Below are 11937 nucleotides of genomic sequence, written 5' to 3'. Positions count from 1 at the left end.
CCCCAGTACGATGTTATTTTTTGGTGAAAAGCTGGGAGGTGATCGCTTAATTTTAAGCACTCAGAATCGTAATTGCAACGAAAGAGATGAGTGACACCCTCATTGGGGAATAGGGATATTATGGATATGGGATTCATTTTCCAGGGTGACTTTTCATTAGAAATATTAAATGTGATATGCTACACCAACCTTCAGAATTGCCGGGACTGTAGCAATCATGAAAAACGCAATGAACCACATTGATTTTCGCCTTAACCAAGTTGTTTTAGGGTCCTCACCGTCTCGACATTAAGTTGTCGACAAGTAGTATTTGTTATCGACGACTGACTGTTATCGACAACTAAAACTCATGCATGCTCTCAAAGTGTGTGAGGTGAGTTATCAGCAATTAAACGCTGCATTTTTACTTATCGACAACTAACCACAGTTTCCATCTTCGAAAAGGAAAAATAGTTTGGTTGTCGACAACGAAGCTTTTGGCCCTTTTTCCCGTCGGTGGGATTCATTGGTTTAGTTGTCGACAACTATAGAACCCGGTTGTCAATGGACAGTGGTCTGGGCATCGTATTGTGTTTTTTTTGAGCATACGTAGTGAATGTTAGCTTCAAAGGTCTTAGACATCGACAACTAACACTCTGATGTGTAGAACACTCGCGTTGGACACAATTAGTAGTCGATAACAAATAGTCGTCTCTAGTCTGTGGAGGCCTTTAGTCAGTAATACTGAGGATGGACGGTTTGAACCCATAGATAAACGTTCAAACCCTGTTCCTTCAATATGCGAGATGTTCGTTTGAATAAACACAGCGATTTGCCTGAGACACAAACAGCCATGAACACAGGTTGTTGGTCGTTATGAACAAGCGCTTAATAATATACAAATTCAATCACAAATTCTTGAAATATTTGTTGAACGATCTGGCAGAGAGCAGCTGTGTCATTATGCGGCCGTGTGATATTATTAAATATAAATATATAAAGTAAATCTAAGAATAAAAAAAAAAAAAAAACAGTAAATGCAATTTCAGCCCCTACATTTATTACTTGTTCTTTTGTTGTCATTTCGTTGCTGTTTAACTATATTTGCTTTGTATTCCATATCGTTGTCCCAGAGTTGCCTTATTGTTACCTACTTTCGCAAGACTTATTTTTCACAATTTTCGAAATTTTCCAAAAATCATGAGATTAAATAGCCGCAAAAAAAGAGCTTTTCTCGAAAATTAACTGCGCGAAATTTAATACCTGCAGATAATTCTTTAATCAGCATGGATGGTAAGCCTTTACAACCGCTTGACTAGCAGTGACGGAAAGCTCTACGCTGCCAAAGGGTGGAAGAAACCAGGAATTACTGGGGTTATAAATGGTGAGTCAGCTCTTCCTCCCTAGGATCCATTTGAGGAAATTGACAATTTCCTTCAGCTGTAAGCACAAATAAACTGTGTCCAGTACTCTGTACAGCTCTGCTTTGTTGCAAATGAACATGTCAAACTGTTTTCAGTTTCGTTTTGTAATACGGCTTTGGTCAGTGTCATTGGAAACTATTGCTATGGAAAATACAAAACTGTGCCAAGTCTGAGAGTAACTGTTTGTAAATGAAGACCAGTATTTTCTAATATAAAATTTTTGCGAAATTTCCTTTCTATTAACGTATTTCTTGGCCAAATTGTGAAATTTAAGTCCCGCGAAATATGCCCAAAATGAACTTCCCGCGATAATAAGTTTCAATAAGTAAACTTTTCGCCATGGAAGGTTTTTTTGTTTATTTGGACCAGCACATCCAAGATATAAGCAGTATAAATATTTGACTGATGAGAAAAGAACCGTAACGTTAACTACTGTGTTCTTGTGTTTCTGGAGAGCAATGACTGAAAGCAACAACTACACAACCGAGCAATTTTTAATTTCTAAGGTACATTTCTTTTAAGGTTTTATTTCTTCTGGTATGTTGCACTGTATTCAATTTGTTTTTTTACACAAGTCAAGATTCTGGCAACGCCCGGTAACAGAAGTTCGAAGCAGGCGATCGTAGCATTTCAAGAAAATCAAATTTGCTTATTTTGTAGTTGTAATATTGCTGTTGTTCAGACAACTGTCTTTACACAACTCAACTATACCCTCCACCAAATAATTCTTTCTCTCTTCGTCTAATCATTTTTCTTATAGTCATAAAGTGCCAGCGTATTTCTTGCTTTCTACATGTATGTAACCTTACATATACTTTAAAAGGAAAAAAAAATTACAAACTGAAGTACTGCGACTCAATTCATTCAGTTTTTTTAATGGCTTAAGGTATACTAACAATATACAAACACACAGTTAACTTATTCTACAAAACACTTCTTTCAATACTTTTACAATAGCTGCAGATTACTTAATATTTACCCCTTTTGCTACTTAAGACACCCTGCCAATACATTACAAGTATATTTATCTTTCATTACACTGCTTTCAACACTTTTACAATTAAAATACTTTAGATGTATTTCCTTTGGACACCCTTAAAATTTGAGTATTAAAGTACATTTACTTCGCACTACTTACAATTAACTATTATAACTATAATTATTAAATTCTCAACCTCGGATAATGCAATTCTAGCTTTCTGATTGGTTCACTGGATCTCGGTTACCAGCCATTATACCTGCGTTTGACTTTATATGGAAATGAAAGCGGCAAATGTCGCTCGGCATGAGCTTTTTCGCGTGAAGCGAAGTTTCGTCGACAAAGAAAATGGATGAAAAAGAGCACATTTGGTGAGCTATCTACACAGGAAATACAGGGAATTATGGACAATGCCGTCCCAGTAACAACAAAAAAGCCACAAAGCTCGAGATAAGAATATTTAACGGCACGTATACGTTACGTTTCCCTTAAAGTTGCAAAATTAAAATATGACCGGCGAGACTTTACGCATTCATGAAGATTATGTGACAAAAACAAATTTTACCTGAACAGAATGGCTTGCTAGTCCTGGTAGCACCAAATTTTCGAAACCGATATAAGAAATGTCAAAAGAAGAACTGAATGTTCAGTTGAAGTGTTTTTACTCGTCTGCGAGGAAAAAAGATGACACGTAAATTGCAAAAGTTCATTGATAAAATCCATTAAAGCCGCCAGTTGATCATTTCCTTCGCACGCCGCCGTACAACAAACCGTTTTCCATTATCTCTGACCTGGCAAATAAGTTATTAGAGCATATGCATTTGTAAAAGGCCGCAGGTAAACAGGCATAATTGCCGGCGTAGTCCATAAGAAACCAGTTTCCAATGAGCAGATGAGGAAACTGTTCGAGTAAGCAAGCTCGAATCAGCCGAGAGCAAGAATCCCGCACAGCTACAGAGGACGATCTAGTTTCATCTCAGTCTCTTTTTTGGCCGACGACGACGAGAGAATCAACGACAGCTAGCGCCAACAATTCTGTCCTTGCGAAAAACACCTCAAGGAGTTGAGTGTTTTGAGCTGAACCGAAGTAAGCCCGGTTCTTTACCAGCCACGAAAAACCACCAGGTGGCCTCGGAGATTCTGAAGATGAATCTGACGCTAAAATAGTTTCTGTCCTTGACTCTAAAACTGACCAACAATGAGCTCCACACATACAGCTCGAAATGCCAAGGCTTTCAAAGAAGGGAATCCTGAGAGAGATCTTGCAGTCGAGAGTAATTTTGGCACAACGTCTGTGTCACATGGCGATCAAAGTTTTCCGCTGCATTATTACAATGGGAATGTGCAAGTGCACAATTATTTGGCTCTTCTCCATGACTCGAACTTGAACGCTTTTCAAACTTTCTGACCAAGGTTATATCTCCCTCATTTGATAGACGTTTCTTGAATTTTACTTGATTGCAATTTCATTCAGCAAATTCGCTTCCTTCGCTCTCAAATTTTTCATTCAACTAATTTTACAAACGGCGCGCATGTCATGTGATTTCCCACTTGTTGTTGTTTTTGTCACGTCGACTTCCGGTCGTTTTGTAAAATTAAGATCCAATAAAATTAAGCTATATTTCCAAGAATACAAAAGCACCGAATTTAATAAAACAATTATTCCATTCGCGCTTGTTGGCTATTTACCATCTCATATCCAACGCGCGCTCATGGAATAATTGTTAATTATTCTTTAACTATGATAACTGTAACTATATATCTATTTATTACACTACTTTAAATACTTTGACAATTAAAATACTTTAGATCTATTTCCTTTGGAAACCCTTAAAATTTGAGTATTAAAGTAAATTTACCTTGCACTACTTACAATAAACTAAGAGTAAGAGTAAAACATCATTTATATCAAGGCATGCGTTCAAAACAAGGCCCAACACTGCGCGAGCTCTGCTTGCATTTCCGGTTACGTACTGTCTGATAAGGAACATATTTAAAATATAAACAAACAACTGTGTTGGATAAATCTGGCCACGGTTGTGGAAGGTTTAATGAAATCAAAGCTAACAGAACACATCGATATATGTAAACCGATTAACCTACTGAATAAAAAATGGGGCGACAAAAATCCGCCACGCAGTACACGACTAAAAGAAGAAATATGAAATACCCTTAACAATGATAATAATCCGCAGGCAGGTGAAAGGGGAGGAGGATGGAAAGATTTTGCTCGAGATCTGACCGAGTTGATGACGAGGGAGAGAAGAAAGAATTACTAGGAAAATACCTCAATATACTTAGTTAACCCTGACACCGCCCTATAACCTCATTGGGGACTTTAAGATATGGTACGGCTAGCCTGTAGTACGGCGGCAGATAATAAAGATCAGTTCCGGTGACGTCATGACGCGCGTACCAGTACGGCTTTCCGGCCGTAGCCTTGCTTTCTACTACGGGAAAGTGCCTGGTTTCACGTACTCTTTACTACGCGAGTATAAGCCTGCTGTTTACTTCTCGTTTTAACGCTTTTTTCACTGTTTGAACAGCCTGGTTTAAAGATAAAGTTCTCAATCATAAAAATCAGTTCTAAGATCATTGTTTCTTTGTCATTTGTACAGAAAATTTGAACGATTTTAACACCTACCGCGAGATGATCAATTCAGTCATATTAGTGTCGGGCCGAACAGCCCTAGATAAGAAAGCTTCGTATGTTCTAATCTGAGCTATAATTGTTTATTACTGTTTAAAATGTATTTTATTATAATCGAAAGTTTTGTATTTTCGGGCTTATCACGTAATCGTTGTACGAACCTGTCCGTGTTGAAATCGAGCTTTTTTTATATCAAAGTTTATATTGTGTTTTGTGGTTGGAATTACAGGCGGTTCTATCAAGTTCTATAAGGCAAATCTGAGTTCTGGAAGATGTAAGACGGATACAGGAGAAGGAAATCATTGTCATTAATCAAGCCTATTTCGTATGAAAGTAGAATAATCTCTGGTTTCCTTGAAAGTAGTCATTTTTGTAAAGACACGTAGAGACTGCACATGCCGTTGCCGTAAAGCAAAATCTTAATCATTTGAGTTTGGCGGGTAATACACCGTTGTCAGCCTAGTCCCTCACGGCCAAAGTAGCCGTAGTAGCACCTCGCCGTAGCGTATCTTAAAGTCCCTATTGGCTAGATTTGCAGTACCTGGGACAGCCTGACCTAGCGAGTTATCATGTGAGCACCATGCCTTGACATAAATTACATTATGTCTGCCGTAATGTCTGTTTTTTTACTCTAGATAAACCCTAAGACCGTAATAAACCATCACAAACGTTTTGTTTAGGCATATGGCGACAGCAGCACTCGATGTTCGTCATATACCATTAATAAGTCACTCTCAATTTTATGTAGAAGAGATAACAGGTTTCGGTTTCATGGCAAACAATTGACTCATTTATGTTAAGTTAGTTTGAGTTAATTAAGGTCGTGTACGCTTGCATGGTTATTACAAAGTTTGAGAGATACTTGCTTAATTTTCGAAAAGTTATGAATGTTGTCAGATTATTTGTAAGTTAGGTTCAAGTGATGTGTTTTAGAATATGCGTTAGTTATGTCCCTTATTGACAGCGCTGTGTCAGTTACGTGTTAATAATTTAAAATGGATTAGCACTAACATTAGATAAACTTTGATTGTATTATTCCATGAGCGCGCGTTGGATATGAGATGGTAAATAGCCAACGAGGCTTGTAGGGCCTCGTTGGCTATAACCAATCTCATATCCAGCAAGCGCGAATGGAATAATTGTTTTATTAAATTCAGTGCTTTTGTATTCTTGGAAATATAGCTTAATTTTATTGGATTTTAATTTTACAAAACGACCCGAAGTCGATGTGACAAAAACAACAACAAGTGGGAAATCACATGACATGCGCGCCGTTTGTAAAATTAGTTGAATGAAAAATTTGAAAGCGAAGCAAGCGAATTTGCTGAATGAAATTACAATCACGTAGAATTCAAGGAAAGTCTATCAAATGAAGGAGATATAACCCTGGTCAGAAAGTTTTAAAAGCGTTCAAGTTCGAGTCATGGAGAAGAGCCGAATAATTGTGCACTTGCACATTGCCGTTGTAATAATGCCGCGGAAAACTTTGATCGCAATGTGACACAGACGTTGTGCCAAAATTATTCTCGACAAGACCCCTTTCAGGATTCCCTTGCTTTGAAAACCTTGGCATTTCGAGCTGTATGTGTGGAGCTCATTATTGGCCAGATTTAGAGTCAAGGACAGAAACTATCTTAGCGTCAAATTCATCTTCAGAATCTCCGAGGCCATCCTGATGATTTTTCGTGCTGGTAAAGAACCGGGCTTACTTCAGTTCAGCTCAAAACACTCAACTCCTTGAGGTGTTTTTCGCAAGGACAGAATTGTTGGCGCTAGCTGTCGTTGATTCTCTCGTCGTCGTCGGCCAAAAAAGAGACTGAGATGAAACTAGATCGTCCTCTGTAGCTGTGCGGGATTTTTGCTCTCGGCCGATCCGAGCTTGCTTAGTCGAACAGTTTCCTCATCTGCTCATTGGAAACTGGTTTCTTATGGACTACGCCGGCAATTATGCCTGTTTACCTGCGGCCTTTTACAAATGCATATGCTCTAATAACTTATTTGCCTGGTCAGAGATAAAGGAAAACGGTTTTTTGTGCGGCGGCGTGCAAAGGAAATGATCAACCGGCGGCTCTAATGGATTTAATCAATGAACTTTTGCAATTTACGTGTCATCTGTTTTCCTCGCAGACGAGTAAAAACACTTCAACTGAACATTCAGTTCTTCTTTTGACTTTTCTTATATCGGTTTCGAAAATTTGGTACCACCAGGACTAGCAAGCCATTCTGTTAAGGTAAACATTGTTTTTGTCACATAATCTTCATGAATGCGTAAAGTCTCGCCGGCAATATTTTAATTTTGCAACTTTAAGGGAAACTTAACTTATGCGTACCGTTAAATAACCTTATCTCGAACTTTGTGGCTTTTTTGTTGTTACTAGGACGGCATTGTCCATAATTTCCTGTATTTCCTGTGTAGATAGCTCACCGAATGTGCTTTTTTTCATCCATTTTTTTTGTCCACGAAACTTCGCTTCACGCGAAAAAGCTCATGCCGAGCGACATTTGCCGCTTTCATTTCCATATAATGTCAAACGCAGGTATAATGGCTGGTAACCGAGATCCAGTGAACCAATCAGAAAGCTAGAATTGCATTATCCGAGGCTGAGAACTTAATAATACTTTGATGTCGTCTGGAGTGAATGTTATCCTATCACAAACTCTGTCAGTAGACCAAAAGCTGGGACATTTAAAAGAATGGCATCTATAAAAGGAATCCGAGTTTTGAGAGGTGTTGTTAGCAATTTTGATGTCGTGCCCAGCCCCCAAAGTAGGTCCATATTTGCCAGTATCATAAAGGGCGTTTTGACCCACTGTCGACAGCAATTTTTCAGGATAGTAGCCATCTTTGTTGGACAAAGAGAAAATGAAAGCTGTGGGATCCTTCATGTAACCTTGAGAACCTGTTTAAAAGTAAGAATAATGATTACCATTATAGCGTTGTTTATTCCTTTAGAAATTAAAAAACAAATAAGTTCAACTTTCCTCAATGAAATTGTACTATTTTATTTGACTTTTACTTTCTACGTCCACTTACTGTTCCCGCTATTCTTAGAGCGTATGACACTTATTATTCAGAACTAAGCAATTAGTGTCGAAAGCACCTGCAGCGTCGTTCGAAAGCTGGCGTTAAGAAAGTCGAAGAATTTGGAAACGCAGACACAAATTGAAAATCCGCTTGCCTTCAACAGATTGATAATTGACTCTGACGTAGACACCGAGATGAATAGGTTCGCAAGAAGAGTGCAGATTAAAATTTTTCGGGCTATCTTTTGATATCCTTCAGCTTTCAGTTATTCCAGACGTTTTTTTTCCTGTTTTCGTGTCCCCCCTCCCCAGATATTAGTGTCTCGGCTCAGAAGGCCCATCCAAAAAATATTACGAAGTTGTATAAGCCAAGGGCATTTGCGGTGTTAAGTACAGGGCATTTTTTGAGAGTCCTATCTGTGCTCGTGCCATGATCATGAACACAATGAACAACGTGGCGTAAAGTTGACGGAGTCAACAGCTGATGGTGGCTGCGGAAATCGAGCTAAGGCGCTAGTGGCTCCCAGGTGAACGGGTGAGGAGGAATGAGCGCGAAACGTGCGCACGAAAAGCAGTTGTCATTTCTTCCCAGTTCCGCGCGTTTATTTTCCTACAGTGTATTTGTTAATAAGTGCCAGGTTACGATTACCAAAAGAGTCTTTATATGCAAGAAGATAATTATCAGAATTACATTGACGTCTTGACTATGCGAGCAGCGAAAATTATTTTGACCAAAAAAAAAATTAACGAAGACGAAGACGAAGAGGAAGACGAAGAAGTTTCAACACTCATTTCTAAAATTTTATAGTCATTCTTAAGCCTTAGTATTTTTTTGTTACCCCTGATTGGTGATGTGATCAGACGTCGAAGACGGAACTGGATTGGACATATTATGAGGAAGTACAGAGAATACCACTGTGTTACAGCATTGGAGTGGATGCCAGAAGGAAGGAAGAAGACCAGGTCAACCCAAAACAACGTGGAGGAGGGTGATTGAAGAAGACGCGCATTTGGGTTGCAGTCGTAGGCGACTGTCAGGGCTCTAGGACCTCTAGCTGCAAATCGAAGTGGATGGAAAGAAAATGTCGAAGCCTTGTGTGCTTTATGGCATGGTGAGATATAGGTAGGTATAGAGTACTACTGATTGATACTCACTCTGCCAAGAGACGCCAGCATATCCTCCAAAGATATAGTTACCAATACGGATAAATGTAACTGTCGGTCCTTTAAAATCGCATTTGGAATGGAAGGTGTAAGACTCCCAGCCATCCGTCATTGCTCGATAGCATTTCACCCATTTTCCATACTGGGTGACCGGGCTAAGGAACGATTTCATTGTATTTATGTAACTATGTTTCCATAATCACCAAGAATGGACGACTGACTGAGTCCCTCTGCCGCGCAAAAATAAAAAAGAACGTATTAATTGACAAGGAGCTATAAGAAATGAAATGTTTACCAGATAATGTCTATATTTCTTAAGAATAGAAAAATGTGTCCGTGTTTTTGTCGATTTATGGAAACACGGGTGAAAGTTTGGAAGAATTAGAAATGCTGTAAAATTATAAACTAGCTGCTAGCCTCCGTAGCCGTCGGGATTTGGCGCACAAAAGCTTTGTTTCGCTACATACTATTCTTCTCTTGGTTTTCGTTTGAAGCTCCTCCGCTGAAACAAAAGACTTGCACACGAAATCACGCCAGAGTACTTTCTAAATGAATTATATAACAGAGTTGAAAAACGTATGGCTAAGCCAGACCACATTTTTAACAAAAAGCAGCAATTTGAATAAAAAATACTGGGTTGTCCCTAGAAATCAGAAAGAGGCTAGCAAGACTAAGAAAAAAAAGACAATTCATTTCAAGAAACTGGGGTTTTAGTTTAGTTTATCTCATTAGTCATACTATATTTTAGATCAAGTGACCAAGCTTACAAAAGATTTCGGAAAAAAACAAAACTTAAAAAAGGTACTTAATTCCAAGTCATTTACTTCTCTAAGTACGTCTAGTTCATAATGTTCCTATGGTAGACTGTTCTGACATTGACCACACCAGTTCACCAATGATTGAACCATGATTAGTTTAATACCATTATTGTAGCATGTGCTCTGACTGAGATGTAGCATTGTTCCATCAAATACGTACTGATGACTGGAAAGTGGAGTGAGACAACGCTCATATTAAAAGGATAAGAAATGATTCTCACCTGTTTGGCACTGGTGACCAGTAAACCCAGGTGGACACAAACAGGTGTACCATACTTTATTATTGATACATGAGTGTCCGGCCTCACATGGAAGAGTGGGAAAAAAGTCAGCACCTGACCGAAAGAAAAACAGTTCAAAGCAATTAAAGGAAGAGCAGAAAAAAGGCAACATGCTAAAATTAACGGTACTTACCTTCAGTGTTCATATCGCAGAAAGCTGGAACAACCTTTCCGGATTTTAGAGGATTCAACCAATATGTGCCACTCGGGGCGCTTCCATCTTCACTAAGTTTAATGTCCTTGCAAGACTCAGCCGGCAACTCAACAACAGAGCCGAGAACCACTGCATCATAAGCAATTACACATCAATATCAATCAGAGTGATTGTTACACTGCTAGGAATATAACAAAGTTTAAATTATATCCCAGAATTTGGAGCTTTTTTGTTCCACAGTAATGTGTAAAGGTCACCTATAGATGTATTTTTTTGCTTTTCGCGCCTCTAACTGACTCACTTTTACATTCGACGAATGAAAGCAGAAACATCCTTCCCAAATATTGAACAAGAAAATAAGAATAAATGAAAAATTAAATTTGTATTTCCAATTGCAATCAAACAAAGGTGATATTAAACTCCTAGTTTAAGTACATCACAGAGTAATGTGTTATGTTATAGTTATACCTAAATTCTTTGACTTTTAATACGAAATTCAATATTTGCGGAATAGTCTTTTGCCTCTACCACAGTTCAGAAAAATAGGTCGAAAGGTACTTCAGTGAATTTGAAATGTTCCTTGCGTGTAGAATAAATGTCAAATGATTCCTGGGATAAATTGATTAAGTAACTAAACTTAACCTAGCGTTGAACACGATAAGAAATAAATCGCGTTCGTTCGTTAAGGTTCGTTCGTTCGGCCCGAATGGTAGATCGTCGGATATTCATTCCTTCTTTATTTGTTTGTTGCGTCTTGTTTTTCTTTTAAGTGGCTACAGGCATTTACTTTCTAAAAAAAAACCTACACAAGACGGCTAATATCCTGATGTTGTCACGATCTAGAGAAGTAGCTTGCTCGATGGGGAATAGCTTGCTCGATGCGGAATAGCTAACTATTCACAGCAGTCCCTTTCATGGTCGTATAAGATTTGGAGAAAAATGGCGACCGCATTCAAAGAGACGTAAATGTGAAAAAGAAAATGGGGGATTGGGTAAAGGAGGGGAAAAAACCGAAAGAAAAAGACAAGAACGCGGCCTAAAGGATGGAAGGAATGAGCGTGAATGGAAGTAGCGAGCATTAGGGATCTGGGTTAGAGAACGCTAGTTAAGTCAAAGTGATATGAATACATTAGGAGTCAGATCTTGTACTCGCTCTGCAAGGGACTGGTGCGAATAGTTAGCTATTCACAGTAGTCCCTTTCATGCTCGTATAAGATTTAGAGAGAAATGGCGACCGCGAAAGGTCACACGAAATGTGCAAACACACAACACCCACCTAAACAAACGCCATAACTTAAGACAAACCAAACCTCCAAGACTCAAACTCATTAAACAAACCAAAACCAATTTAAGGACGTTCGTGCTATTGTTTCTGCGCATCCTTACTGCGCACGCAAATTCACACGCCACGTCATGCATGAGAGCGCGCGCTAAGTAATAAAATAAGCAATGCATATGACAGGG

This window comes from Orbicella faveolata, unplaced genomic scaffold (assembly GCF_042242905.1).
Source record: "Orbicella faveolata isolate gen_17 unplaced genomic scaffold, um_ofav_v1 contig_34, whole genome shotgun sequence".
Classification (NCBI taxonomy): Eukaryota; Metazoa; Cnidaria; class Anthozoa; order Scleractinia; family Merulinidae; genus Orbicella; species Orbicella faveolata.
Note: the sequence above shows the minus strand (reverse complement) of the source record.